General features: G+C 38.3%; 1 long non-coding RNA gene across 1 annotated transcript in view; it reads right to left on the reverse strand.

Annotated features, from left to right (window-relative positions):
* Positions 1 to 750: 750 nt before the first annotated feature.
* The window catches only part of LOC145508938 (uncharacterized), a 74,284-nt gene continuing 62,634 nt past the window's right edge, over positions 751 to 12,400 (reverse strand). Inside the window, exons 3-5 of the long non-coding RNA XR_014055701.1 lie at positions 4,313 to 4,425; positions 2,590 to 2,819; positions 751 to 873 (exon numbers count right to left, since the gene is read on the reverse strand). This is a non-coding gene — a long non-coding RNA (uncharacterized LOC145508938). The remainder of the gene's footprint in view (positions 874 to 2,589; positions 2,820 to 4,312; positions 4,426 to 12,400) is intronic.

The following is a 12,400-nucleotide window of genomic DNA, read 5'->3' on the forward strand; positions in this document are numbered from 1 at the left end:
TGACAGTTAGAGTATTTTAATTTTGCTTGATCTGAATGCTGCTTTTGACACTGTTGATTATAGCATCCTCCTAGACCACTTTGGATGTTATTGGCAGCTTAGCTGAATCAGTTTTGAGTGGGTTTCACTCATGTGTGCTTGACAGCAATCACCTCTCCCAAAGAGAGGCTTTTTCCTTCTCCTGCACAGACATGGTACCTGGGCCCTCAGTTAAGGCCTGGCTTCATGCATCTCTCCTCTCTGCCTTCCAGGTGAGGCTTAGTTCTCTAAAGTGGAAGAAATTTGGTGGCATGCAAAGAAAGCCATCTTTGACGTCAGGCTTGAGGAACTCAAGTGCTACCTCTGTGCGACTAGTTATTAATACTTTACCTCTCAGTGTCCTAGGTTCCTCACCTCTAAGTGGAGACAATTATGCCTACATTTTACTACATCTGGGATGGGTTCTCAGGGTATCTAGTACATTATGCTGTGTGTGTGTGTGTGTGTGTATGAGCTAAGTCGTGTCCGACTCTTTGCGACCCCATGGACTTTAGCCCACCAGGCTCTTCTGTCCATGGGATTCTCCGGGTAAAAATACAGGAGTTGGTTGTCCTTTCCTCCTCCAGGAGATCTTCCCAACCCAGGGATCGAACCCACGTCTCCTCCATTGACAGGAGGATTCTTTACCACTGAGCCACCAGGGAAGCCCAGCACATCATGCTAGTCCCGACCAGAGGCCATCCTCCTGGAAAGACATTTAATAACAATCCCTTGTAAAAAGTGTCATTTATTGATTCAGCATCACAATAGCATTGCCCATGAAGCTGGAATGGAGATTAAAAGTGGTTCTTTCCTTTGGGATCTTGACACTTTTTATTCCTGTTTTTCTTCATTCTGGTAACATGCAAAAAAAAAACATTTTGAACATGTCTACATCTTACAGTAGATTATAAATTTCAATTGAGGTTTAGAATTCTCAATTATTTAGCTTTGGTTTTCCTTACAACTGAGGAACCATATAACTATGATGCAAACTAGGATACTTTAGTGAAGAAAAGGGGGTGATTTAATAATTACTCAAGGATGATGTCAAAACTCAGCACTGTCCTAACTAAATTGATATCATTACCCTATATAAAAACTCTTCCACAAACATATTCATATAGGAAACAGCAAATCACTAGCAAATTAAAATTAAAAATTTACAGATCATTGCCTCACAAATCACAAGTAGCATTTCCAAATTCAGACTTGTGTGCCACTAACCTATTTCTGGTCTCATGTTGCCTACATACACAACTGGCATAAAGAAATTACCTTCCAGAACGGATATAGCAGTGCATCTTTGGCTTTCTCCCTCTCTTAATAACTATATCCCCAGGGCTGCCAAGCTTGTTTGACCCTCTGTCCTAAATACTCTTAAAATCTGCTTCCCTTTTATCTTCCGTACTGAAGCAGCTTGAGCCCAGTTCTAATTATGAATATCATAAAACCTACTCTTTTTCTGCTCATCCAAAAAAAAAAAAACCCCTTACTATTCTTGTTTAATTAATTATAATGAATTAATTAAAATTAATAATTTAATTTAAGGTAATTAATGTAACTCAAATATGATCAGTTGACTTTCATATTTTAAAAACCTTTGATATTCCCCCATTGACTGTATTACAAAACTCAATCCCAAAATTGGTACAGTTGCTGATCTGACCTCAATAGCAATTGAGTCCCCAGTCTATTTCCTGCTCTCTGTGCACCGCTGCAGTTCCTCCTAATAGCTCATGCTTCCCTGAATAGTGATTTTTTTAAACCATCACGATCTTTTCTATCTTCCTGGAATCGCCTTCCTGTCTTCTTTACTTGAAGAATTCCTAATTTTTATTCCAACTGCAATTCATTTGGTGCCTACTCTGTGAAAACATTCTGCCCCCTTTAGGAAGAATGAGGAATTGCTTCCTTTAAGATTCCAAAGCACTATATCTTTATTTCTATAAGAGCAGAGTGATTGTTCTAAATGCCTATATCTGCACTGGAGTGTGAGCTTTGCGGACAAGGACTCTAGCTTATTAACTTCAGTATTTCCATGCTTTCTGGAAATGTCTCATAGGCATTGAGATCTGTGTGTGAAGAAAAAGAAAATAAGAAAAGTAAAGCAAGAGTAGGAGCGTTCACAGTTTCTGTAGATTTTCACAAAATCCTGACACTCAGAGCTGCTAATGCTGCTGTTGATGAGCAATGGTATTATTATTTTCTTTTTACCAGCACTAGTATTATTGACACTAACATGTGCAAACTCCATTTGTTGAACACTGATTGCAGTTCAAGCACTACACTAGCACGTCTTCAGTATTTTCTGTATGCCTATCACTCATTGGAAAAGACCGTGGTGCTGAGAAAGACTGAAGGCAAAAGAGGAAGAGGGCAGCAGAGGATGAGGTGGTTAGATAGGATCACAGACTCAATGGACATGAGTTTAAACAAACTCCAGGAGATGGTGAAGGACAGGGGAGACTGGCGTGTTGTGGTCCATGGGGTTGCACATGACTTAGCTACTGAACAACAACAAAATCACTGTTATAGGTGAGAAGATGAGACTAATACCTTTAATAATACCTTTTATAGATAATTTACTATGTGCAAGCATGCTGTTCTAAATTAGGCACTTTATAATTAGTTGAATTTTTACAGATGAGAAATAGGTTAAACAAATTACTGAGTCACACAACTACTCAGAGATGAAACCAGGAATGAATCCTGGGAAATCTGCATCTAGTCTCTGTGTTCTTAACATCTCTGTTTTCCTGGAGCTGGTCTAAGTTCCTTTTCCCATGAAACTGACATACCTGTGAGGGAAAGAGAAATAGGTGGTATAAATAAATAAGTAAATAAATGACAAAAGCATTGTTTGCTTTGTTCAGTTGCTAAGTTTTGTCCGACTCTTTGCGACCTCATGGACTGCAGCACACCAGGCTTCCCTGTCTTTCACTATCTCCCGGAGTTTGCTCAAACTCATGTCCATTGAGTCGGTGACGACATCCAACCATCTCATCCTCTGTCACTCCCTTCTTCTCTTGCCTTCAATCTTTTCCAGCATCAGGGTCTTTTCCAATGAGTCAACTGTTTACATCAGGTGGCCAAAGTATTGGAGCTTCAGCTTCAGCATCAGTCCTTCCAAAGAATATTCAGGGTTGATTTCCTTTAAGATTGACTGGTTGGATCTCCTTGCAATCCAAGGGAATTTCAAGAGTTTTCTCCAGCATCACAGTTGGAAAGCATCAGTTCTTCTGTGCTCAGCTTTCTTTATGGTCCAACTCTCACATCCATAAATGAGTACTGGAAAAACCATAGCTTTAACTAGATGGACTTTTGTCAGCAAAGTGATGTCTCTGCTTTTTAATATGTTGTCTAGGTTGGTCATAGCTTTTCTCCCAAGGAGCAAGCTTCTTTTAATTTCATGGCTGCAGTCACCATCTGCAGTGATTTTGGAGCCCAAGAAAATAAAGCCTGTCACTGTTTCAACTGTTTCCCCATCTATTTACCATGAAGTGATGGGACCGGATGGCATGATCTAAGTTTTCTGAATGTTGAGTTTGAAGCCAGCTTTTTCATTCTCCTCTTTCACTTTCATCCAGAAACTCTTTAGTTCCTCTTCACTTTCTGCCATAAGGGTGGTGTCATCTGCATGTCTGAGGTTATTGATATTTCTCCAGGCAATCTTGATTCCAGCTTGTGGTTCATCCAGCCCAGCATTTCACATGATTTACTCTACACATAAGTTAAGAAAGCAGAGTGACAATATACAGCCTTGATGTTCTCTTTTCCCTATATGGAACCAGTCCATTGTTCCATGCTCAGTTTTAACTGTTGCTTCTTGGCCTGCATACAGATTTCTCAGGAGGCAGATCAGGTGGTCTGGTATTCCCATCTCTTGTAGAATTTTCCACCGTTTGTTATGATCCACATAGTCAAAGGCTTTAGCAGAGTCAGTGAAGCAGAAATGGATGTTTTTCTAGAATTCTCTTGCTTTTTCTATGATCCAGCAGATGCTCTGGTTCCTCTGCCTTTTCTAAATCTAGCTTGTACATCTGGAAGTTCTCGGTTCACATACTGTTGAAGCTTAGCTTGAAGGATTTTGAAGTTTAATAAGAAAAACCTAACCTCATGAAGTTATTAACTAGTATTAAATAAGTGTTAATATGATAGGATGAGAAATTTACCTGCTTTCAAGTCCATGCCATGTCACATACACTTTCTCAATTGCACTTCCCCAAAGGTGTGTTCCTTGCTTATCCCTGTTCTATGGAAAAGAAGACTGAGACTTAGAGAAGTATCTTACCAGGGTCACCCCTGGGGAGGTGAACTCCAGCCTATTTGAACCTCACAGCCAGTGCCTTTAACACTCTGCCAGCAACTCCTTGTGCTTGAACTCCAGAGAAGCAAGGGATGTCTCTGAAAAGACAACACTGCAGGTTACACAGCAGAAGACATATCCTAGAGGTGCTTTCACACACACTTGGAAGTTTTGCCTTCTGTCCATCAACAGATTTTAAGCTGGGAAATCACATAACATGTTTGTTTTGTTTTTCCAGCTTTCTTTAAGATTGATTCAAGGCTTGAGATAACAGTTTCAGAAGACTACATGAGTAGTTTTGGTTTCAGAGTGTGGAGGAAGAGGTGAAGAAACATGTGAAAGAATCAGGGACAAGTTTCCTTGATCTCTAAATGATCCTGGATTTGAAGATAGTCTGGTCAGTGTTCAGTTTGGTAGAAGCCTTGACTGTTAATCTCTGGCGACATACTTTTCTCTCCTTGAGCCTTACTTTACTTTCTGCAGAGTAAGGCTGATGGAACAGATGATGACTCATTTCCCTTTAAATCACTAATTCCTTTATATAACAAAGGAAAAATCTCAATAATTTAGAACCCTATGATTTCATGAGTAGATAAGATATGGTATGCTTCACTTTAAAAAATTCATACTGCAACTATAATTAATACCATAAAGCATGTCTTCAGATAAAATATTCAGACTCCTTATCACAGTGATCCAAATCTACCACTCTTATTATATTTCACAATGGTAGCACCATCCATCTTGTTGCCCAGTTCCAAGCCTTGCCAAATACCACCACATGTGATTAATGTTCAAACCATGAAGAGCCTATTTCCTCCATGCATATATCCCTGTATTAAAAGACTGATCATTTCTCATTGAGTTGTTATACTATCATCTCCATCTGGTCTCTGCCTCTCACCTGGATCTATCCGCTTCTCCCTCCACACATTTTTCACACTAATGATTTTAAACCAGCATCCAATGGCATCTCGTCTCTGTCAAAAATCCTTCGATGACTCCCTTTAGTTTTCTGGGAAAAACAAAATCCAACTCCATATCCTAATGTAGGAAGCCCTTCATAATTCGAATGATTTGGTCTGCATCACATCAACTTATCTCTTCTGCCACACTCTGCCTCATACATAACATTCCACCCAGAAGAAGTGACTTAAAATTCCCTGAAAACAGCATAACCATACACCCATGCCTTCTAAATAATCCTTCCTTTCACCTAAAATATGGTTGCTTTTTCCTCTCTTACCTTCCCACGATCATCCCCGGTGTTTCTACTTATTGATCTAGATTCTCCCCCAAAATATTTTCTTCTTTCCAGAACTTCTGCTTCCTTGATTCCTCCACTGCAAGGTGTCTGAACACCTCTTATAAGTCGATGACATATCAGTGCTTTTAGTACTTCTCCCATGGAGGTTACCACAGGGTGGTATGTTGGCCCTAAAGAACACTTCACTTTTTTTGCTAAGAAAATGACTCACTCATCTCTGTATCTTTGATCAGTAGACCTTGTGTTTGGCACATAGTAAGTCCATAGAAATGTTTTGAATAAATTAAATAAGTTCTTGAATTTAAGTTCGCCTCAGTAAAGAGGAGCTTCCCCGGTGGCTCAGTGGTAAATAAACTGCCTGCCAATGCAAGAGATGCAAGTGATGTGGGTTTGATCCCTGGGTCTGGAAGATCTCTTGGAGAAGGAAATGGCAACTCACTCCAGTATTCTTGCCGAGAAAATTCCATGGACAGAGGAGCCTGGCGAGCTCAGTCCAGGGATCACAAAGAGGTGGACACACATGACTCTACGTGCACATGTACACACACACACAGAAACACACACACACACACACACACACACACACACACATATCAGTAAAGAAGTTCCATGAAATGCATCCCAGTAATGATAGCTTGCTAGTTGAATTGCAATATGCACATGAAAACCATGGTGATAAGTAATACATTGCCTATTTTTTTTTTCATTCAAGTTTCCACAATTCTAACAGATGTTCTCTTCAGTTACATCTTAATGAACAAGATAATTGTGTGCTTTGTATAGCTTCCTCATAGGAAGACACTGTATTCATGAAGTCAGTGAAGTCCCAGTAAATAATGGATAGTGATATCATTGCCTGAATAAACAAATAATTTAGGTTTGGTTAGTTATGAAATGAGAAAAATTATAATATTTATGATAACTGAAGAATTTAACAAACATAATACAACTCCTCCAACTATAATTACCATTCTACTGCTTTTTTGTAAACAAAAATGCTCCTCTAAACACCTGGAGTGTGAAAATATGACTCTTGGCTATGAAGACCACTGCCTGGAATTTCTTTCAGCTCTCTCATATTTCCATTTTATCCTTTATATTATTGTAAGTCATGAAGCCAATCAATGTCAACAGGTTGAAAATGATGATATTTAATTCCATGGGCAATCACAACATTTTTATCTAGGCAAGGTAAGATGATAATTGGGCCTTATGCCTGAAGGCTCAAAGCGCTTCTCTGTGGGTGGTAGGAAGGACCTTCTTCCATGCTTCATCTCTACTGAGAGGTACAGAAGAACATGAAGGTTTGCAGCATTTCAAGGAAGAATGGAACTCAAACCTCATTCTGTAATAAAATGAGCATGTGGTTATCAGTGGGTCTACTTCAGATTTTTTTTTTTTGGCATATTTTGCAATGCTATGTAAGATGTTTTTTCTACATTCTAATATAAGAAGAGGGGAGGACAAAATTAATGGGCATTTCTTTGATAAGTACTGTATGAGTATTTTAATCTACCTAATTTTATGTGGTGGCTACTTTTATTTCTATTTCTCAGATGAAGACATGATGCCTTGAGAAGTTACCTAAGTTCCCTTACTTCCTGTTTTAATAAGTTGCAAAAAGAGTAGATATAATACTAACCTTTTCATGTAAGAAGTGATTTTGTTTTGTTTTTCCAAAGTGTTCAAATATATTTCTTATCAGGTGTAAGAAGGACTGGCTCAGACAGGATTGGAATATTCCACAGAGGCATTTGGGGACACAAAGTTGGGACACCTCGTATTTGTGGTTTTATTTTTTAACCCATATTTATTTAGGAATCATACAGCAAGCAGGTATTAGGCTGGAGGGACAAGGTAGATAATTTCTTTATCTTCAAAAGGATCATAATACTTGCTAGGGTAGAAGAAAGATACAGCACATATAAGATACTTAATGTAGGTTAAGAAACATCAGTTACCAAAATGAAGTGAGAACACATGATTTGAAGGGACATTATAGAGGCCTTTTGTGTATGTGTAGCCAACTGAACTTCACAAGCATACTCTCATTTAATCTTCCCATCAAAACTCTGATAAGTGATTGCTTGTCTCATTTTACAGATAAGGTAATTTTGGCTAAGAATTTTGACTAAGAATTTGGTCAGTTGCCAGGTTCAATTAACATTCAACTCAATGTTAACTGAAGAACTAACATTCAATCTGAATTAATTCAAAGAAGATATGTTAGGAGACTATTGTATGTCAGACATTGTGAAGAATCTTGAACAAAGTAGACGTGGTGGTTGCTGTTTTGGATCCAACAGATCATTTTGTGGAGAGAAATAGTAAAAGGATCAAGATAGTCTAAGAGGGAAAATCAGTTCATAGGGAACTTATAGCCAATTTAAGCATCCTGGATTTTATTCTTAAGTATAATGGAAAGATACTGCCACATTTTAAGCAGATGACTTACATTTTCAGAAGGCTACACTGACTATGTAGAGAAAAGAGACTTAATAAGAGCATGCACAAGGCATGTAAGGTTTTGAATGGCAACCAGAAAAGGCTTTTTAATAGCTTGAATCTAGAGAGTGGTAGGCTGCCCTGATGGCTCAGACAGTAAAGAATCTGCCTGCAATACAAGAGACCCAGGTTCCACCTCTGGGTCAGAAATATCCCCTGGAGAAGGAACTGACAACCTGCTCCAGTATTCTTGCCTGGGAAATCTCATGGTTTGAGGACCCTGGTCTGCTACAGTCTATGGGGTCGCAAAGAGTCGGACACAACTGAGTGATTAACACTTTCACTTTCTGAGAGTGGAAGTGAAGATGGGAAAGGGTCAATACTGGGAGTAGAATTTTTAGGATTTTTTGTCTTCATTTATACATGGGAAAAAAAGGGAGATGAGGGCTCCATGGTGTCTCTAAACCTTTCATTGATGTATTTGAATAAACAACCAAACTAGTACTCAGGTTAGGTAGACTAAGTTACCATTTTGTGATGAGACTCACCTTAAGTGAATAACTACTATCAGTGGACCCAATGACCTTAGTTCACCTGGACACAACAGGGAGATACTGCTATTCCCCTCTGGCTGTGACCAAAAAGGATCTGTGATCCCAAGAAAATGAAACACTTGAAAATGTAGTCACTTGCAAATTTCAGAGCTCCATCCAAAGAGTGCGGATCTGATTTTCTGAGATGTCAGTATGTTTCACTAGCTATGAAACAACTGAGTTTTCAAGACATCTTCATTAAGATAAGTCAAGGTGCTGATATACCATAATGTAGATGCCAAGATTTCTTGCAAGTCCCTAGGAGATAAGACAGTATCTTCATGGGGTGGTAATTTGGCAGAGTGCCGAGCCATACTGCAGCAAGGGCTCTGTTAGCATTTCTTCTTGAAACCATATTTTCTGCATTGACTATCTGGCAGTTTTGGATTGCCTCAGGCTTGTAATTGGCAACTGAGCTGTTAGACCAGATGGCATTTATTTATTTATTTTATAAAGGAGAGAGAGGGAGACAAGCATGATGTGAATTGGAAAGTCCATTTTTAGTTATAGAACAAAAAAAAAATAAAGGAGAAAAGAAATTGATTTTAAGCAGTTCCAGATGTTGCATGCTTTCTTATTTGCAAAGTCACATCTAAAAGGAAAGTGCCATTAAACACAGAAAACAAAAAAGACAGGAGAAAATTTTAACAAAGAAGCTACAGAGTAACGTTCAGTTGGATTAGTTTGTTAAGGGTTTGTATTTACAGTGAATAAGCCCATATTTTTAAGGATAGAGAAAAAAAATCATGCAATTTACATATGAATAATTACTTTCATACTGTGTCAAGATGAAGAACAGAATAGCTTCAGCTCCTGAAAGTTCCACAGTGTTGTGTCTTAATCACCAAAGCCCTCTCCAGCCCACCTTGCTTATTCCATGAGTCCATCTGTGAGGTTCTATTGTCTTCTGCCTCTTCATCTGTTTTCTTTTGTCCAAAGCAAGACTTTAATTAGCATCCATTAACAGAATGCCAAGAGCATCTTCCATCATCCTTTGTTTCATTTTAGATGGAAAAGAAGCAAAGGGAAATCATAATTTCTGTGATAGATTCTGCTCTGTCCTGAAACCATGTGCCAAGATTTTCCAAACCTTAAATTCTAATGTGTCATCTCTTCCCTGGGCCTCTGAAGTTTACATTAGTAATATTCTAAGAAGATCAGTAACAATGATTATAGTGAACAGGTTTTAGGCTGGTGTGTTAACTTGAAATTCTTGTCATATATGATCTGGGTTCCATGTCATCTTCACTGGATTTATACCATCCAGAGATCTCATTTGGCTCTTGAGTGACAAACTACTTGTATAATTCCCAGTCTTCCTGAAGTGGACCCTCAGACATGGTATTTGCAATCAGCTACCATGTGTTGTTGATGTTGAATATCTGTCACAGTCTGAGGAAGAGGGTTCTAACATACCATCAAAGAAACTGTATTCAAGGACACATGGTCACGCCACTATGGAGACATTATTTCTCCTCTCCTGGTCTCAGTTTCTTTGTCAGCAAATGGATATATGCTATTTTTGTTGCTGCTTATTCATGAAGGCGTGTCTGACTCTCTGTGACGCCACGGACTGTAGCCTGCCAGGCTACTCTGTCCATGGGATTTTCCAGGCAAGAATACTGGAGCAGGTTGCCAGTTCCTCCTCCAGGTGATCTTCCTGACTCAGAGATCCAACCCGTGTCTCCTACATTAGCAGGCAGACTCTTACCACTGAGCCAACAGGGAAGGCCACATGCTATTGTAGGGCTGATCAAATATTGCTATTGTATTGTGTTGATCAAATTAGAAAATCAGTATGAAAAACCATAAAAGTCAGGAAAAATGATTTTTGAATTTGTATTCTACTTGGCTGTTTGCTATCTATGAGACTTTGGAGAACTTGCCTAACATAGCTAGGCTAATGTTTCCTTATTTCTAAATGTGATTACTCTGTTGAGAAGTTATGAGAATTAAATTATACATTCAGGTAAATATAATATGCCTAATAGAGTGCCTGAAATTTAAGGGGCACAAAATAAATAATAGATCCTTCTGCCCTCCTGTTTTCTTTCTCTGGGCTAATAGATTTTATCCATGCTCATGGTTAGGAAATGGTATAAATGTAATTGCTTATGAAAAACAGACTTGAAAACTATACTTTTCATTATTAAATGCCTTCTGTATGCTGGGCAACATTCTAGGCACAGGAAGTAGAAAAATTAACAAAACAGATGGGACTCCACATTCATATGAAAGAAAGACAAAACACATGGATGTGTAAGTGATACAATTCAAACAAGATATCTGGTCTTGCCCTTGTCTCCCCAAACCAAATTCTGCATCATGAAATCTGGAAATCAATATAGCAAAGAAACAGACTCCTTAGATAAGAAAATAAAAAGGAGGAAAATAAGCTAGTAATTTTAAGGTTTTCTTTGTTAAACTGGAAAATGCTAGAACCCATGAATGTGACCACATGCTACCAGAGGAGAGGCTCCTCTGCTCTAGGGAGTGCTGATGCAATGGAAATGACTCAGGTACCTTTATATCCCTGCCTCCCACAAGCTGATGCAAGAGCACTGGCTTTATTATGCTGAGAACCTAGCCCTCTGAAGCTCCAGCACTTAACTAAACTCAAACACAACTCTGGGCATTTGTTTTTCAATTTGTGATAGGAAGAATAAAGAGGGGTACCATATAGAGAAGACAATCATATGAAGTGACAGTCTAACAGGAGGAGGAAACTGAGGCTCTGCACCTGCATAAGTTTGGGGTAGAACATTAAGCCTCACACAAAACATTGAATAGAGTTTCAGCTGATCCTACCTAGAGCTTAAATGACAGAGAGTGGAGATAACACATGGATTAAACACAGTAATTTGGTAATTACTGTTCATGATGGTAGATTTTAGGTATTATGAAAATGTGACTGAATGTGCAGTTTATTTTATTAAGAATACTCAGAATTGTTTGGTATGCTTCTGAAATCCTTATATCACAAATATTCAAAATGAGAAAACAACAACTGTCTTTTCAAGCAATTGACCTTTATTAGATAGATGATATCCGTTAAAAAAGAATGCTTTCTCTATTGACTCTCAATCATAATTATGGTCTTCTGAAAAGACTGGAGATAGATATGACCACTAGAACATTTTGGAGGAGGAAGTGAGAAATGTATGTAGTCTTTAGTACTGCCGCTTAGTGGTGCTTGAACTCCCTGATAATACTAATGATGTCTATTAGATCAGGTTTTTGTAAGATGCAACAGGAAAATGTTCTAGAAAGAGGTCTCCCAGATTCCCAAAATAAAATGAAACAAATTGTTTGGAAATATGTTAGATTTATAGTAACTACATATTTCACTAGCAAACAAGATAACTACAACGAAAAAGAATCCTGATGCCGAAATTAAACAGACGGTCTCAGAATACTACCAAATTTTTTGTTTGTTCTTATTTTTTTATACCCACATTTATTTGTAGGCTAGAAAAGTTTATACTAAGAATAAAAGAGTGGGAAAGCAAATGAAACAAAATGCATACCCATTAAGATGTATAGGGCATCGTTAAAAGAAATAAAGTTTTGAAGCTCTTCACTTGAGAGAAAAGAAATTGGAGCAAACACAGTAAAACCAGCCAACAAGAAGACAAACTTACTTAATGGGGAAGAACACAAAGCTGCATACAGAATGCTTTTAAAAAATTAGGCTTTAAAAGAAAAGAGAGCAATCTGGCTAATTAGAGAACACTAAGGATGTGACAAAAACAGCCAAGTCCAAAACTG

Source organism: Giraffa tippelskirchi, chromosome 6, assembly GCF_054371585.1.
Source record: "Giraffa tippelskirchi isolate mGirTip1 chromosome 6, T2T-mGirTip1v1.2.pri, whole genome shotgun sequence".
In the NCBI taxonomy this organism is placed as follows: domain Eukaryota; kingdom Metazoa; phylum Chordata; class Mammalia; order Artiodactyla; family Giraffidae; genus Giraffa; species Giraffa tippelskirchi.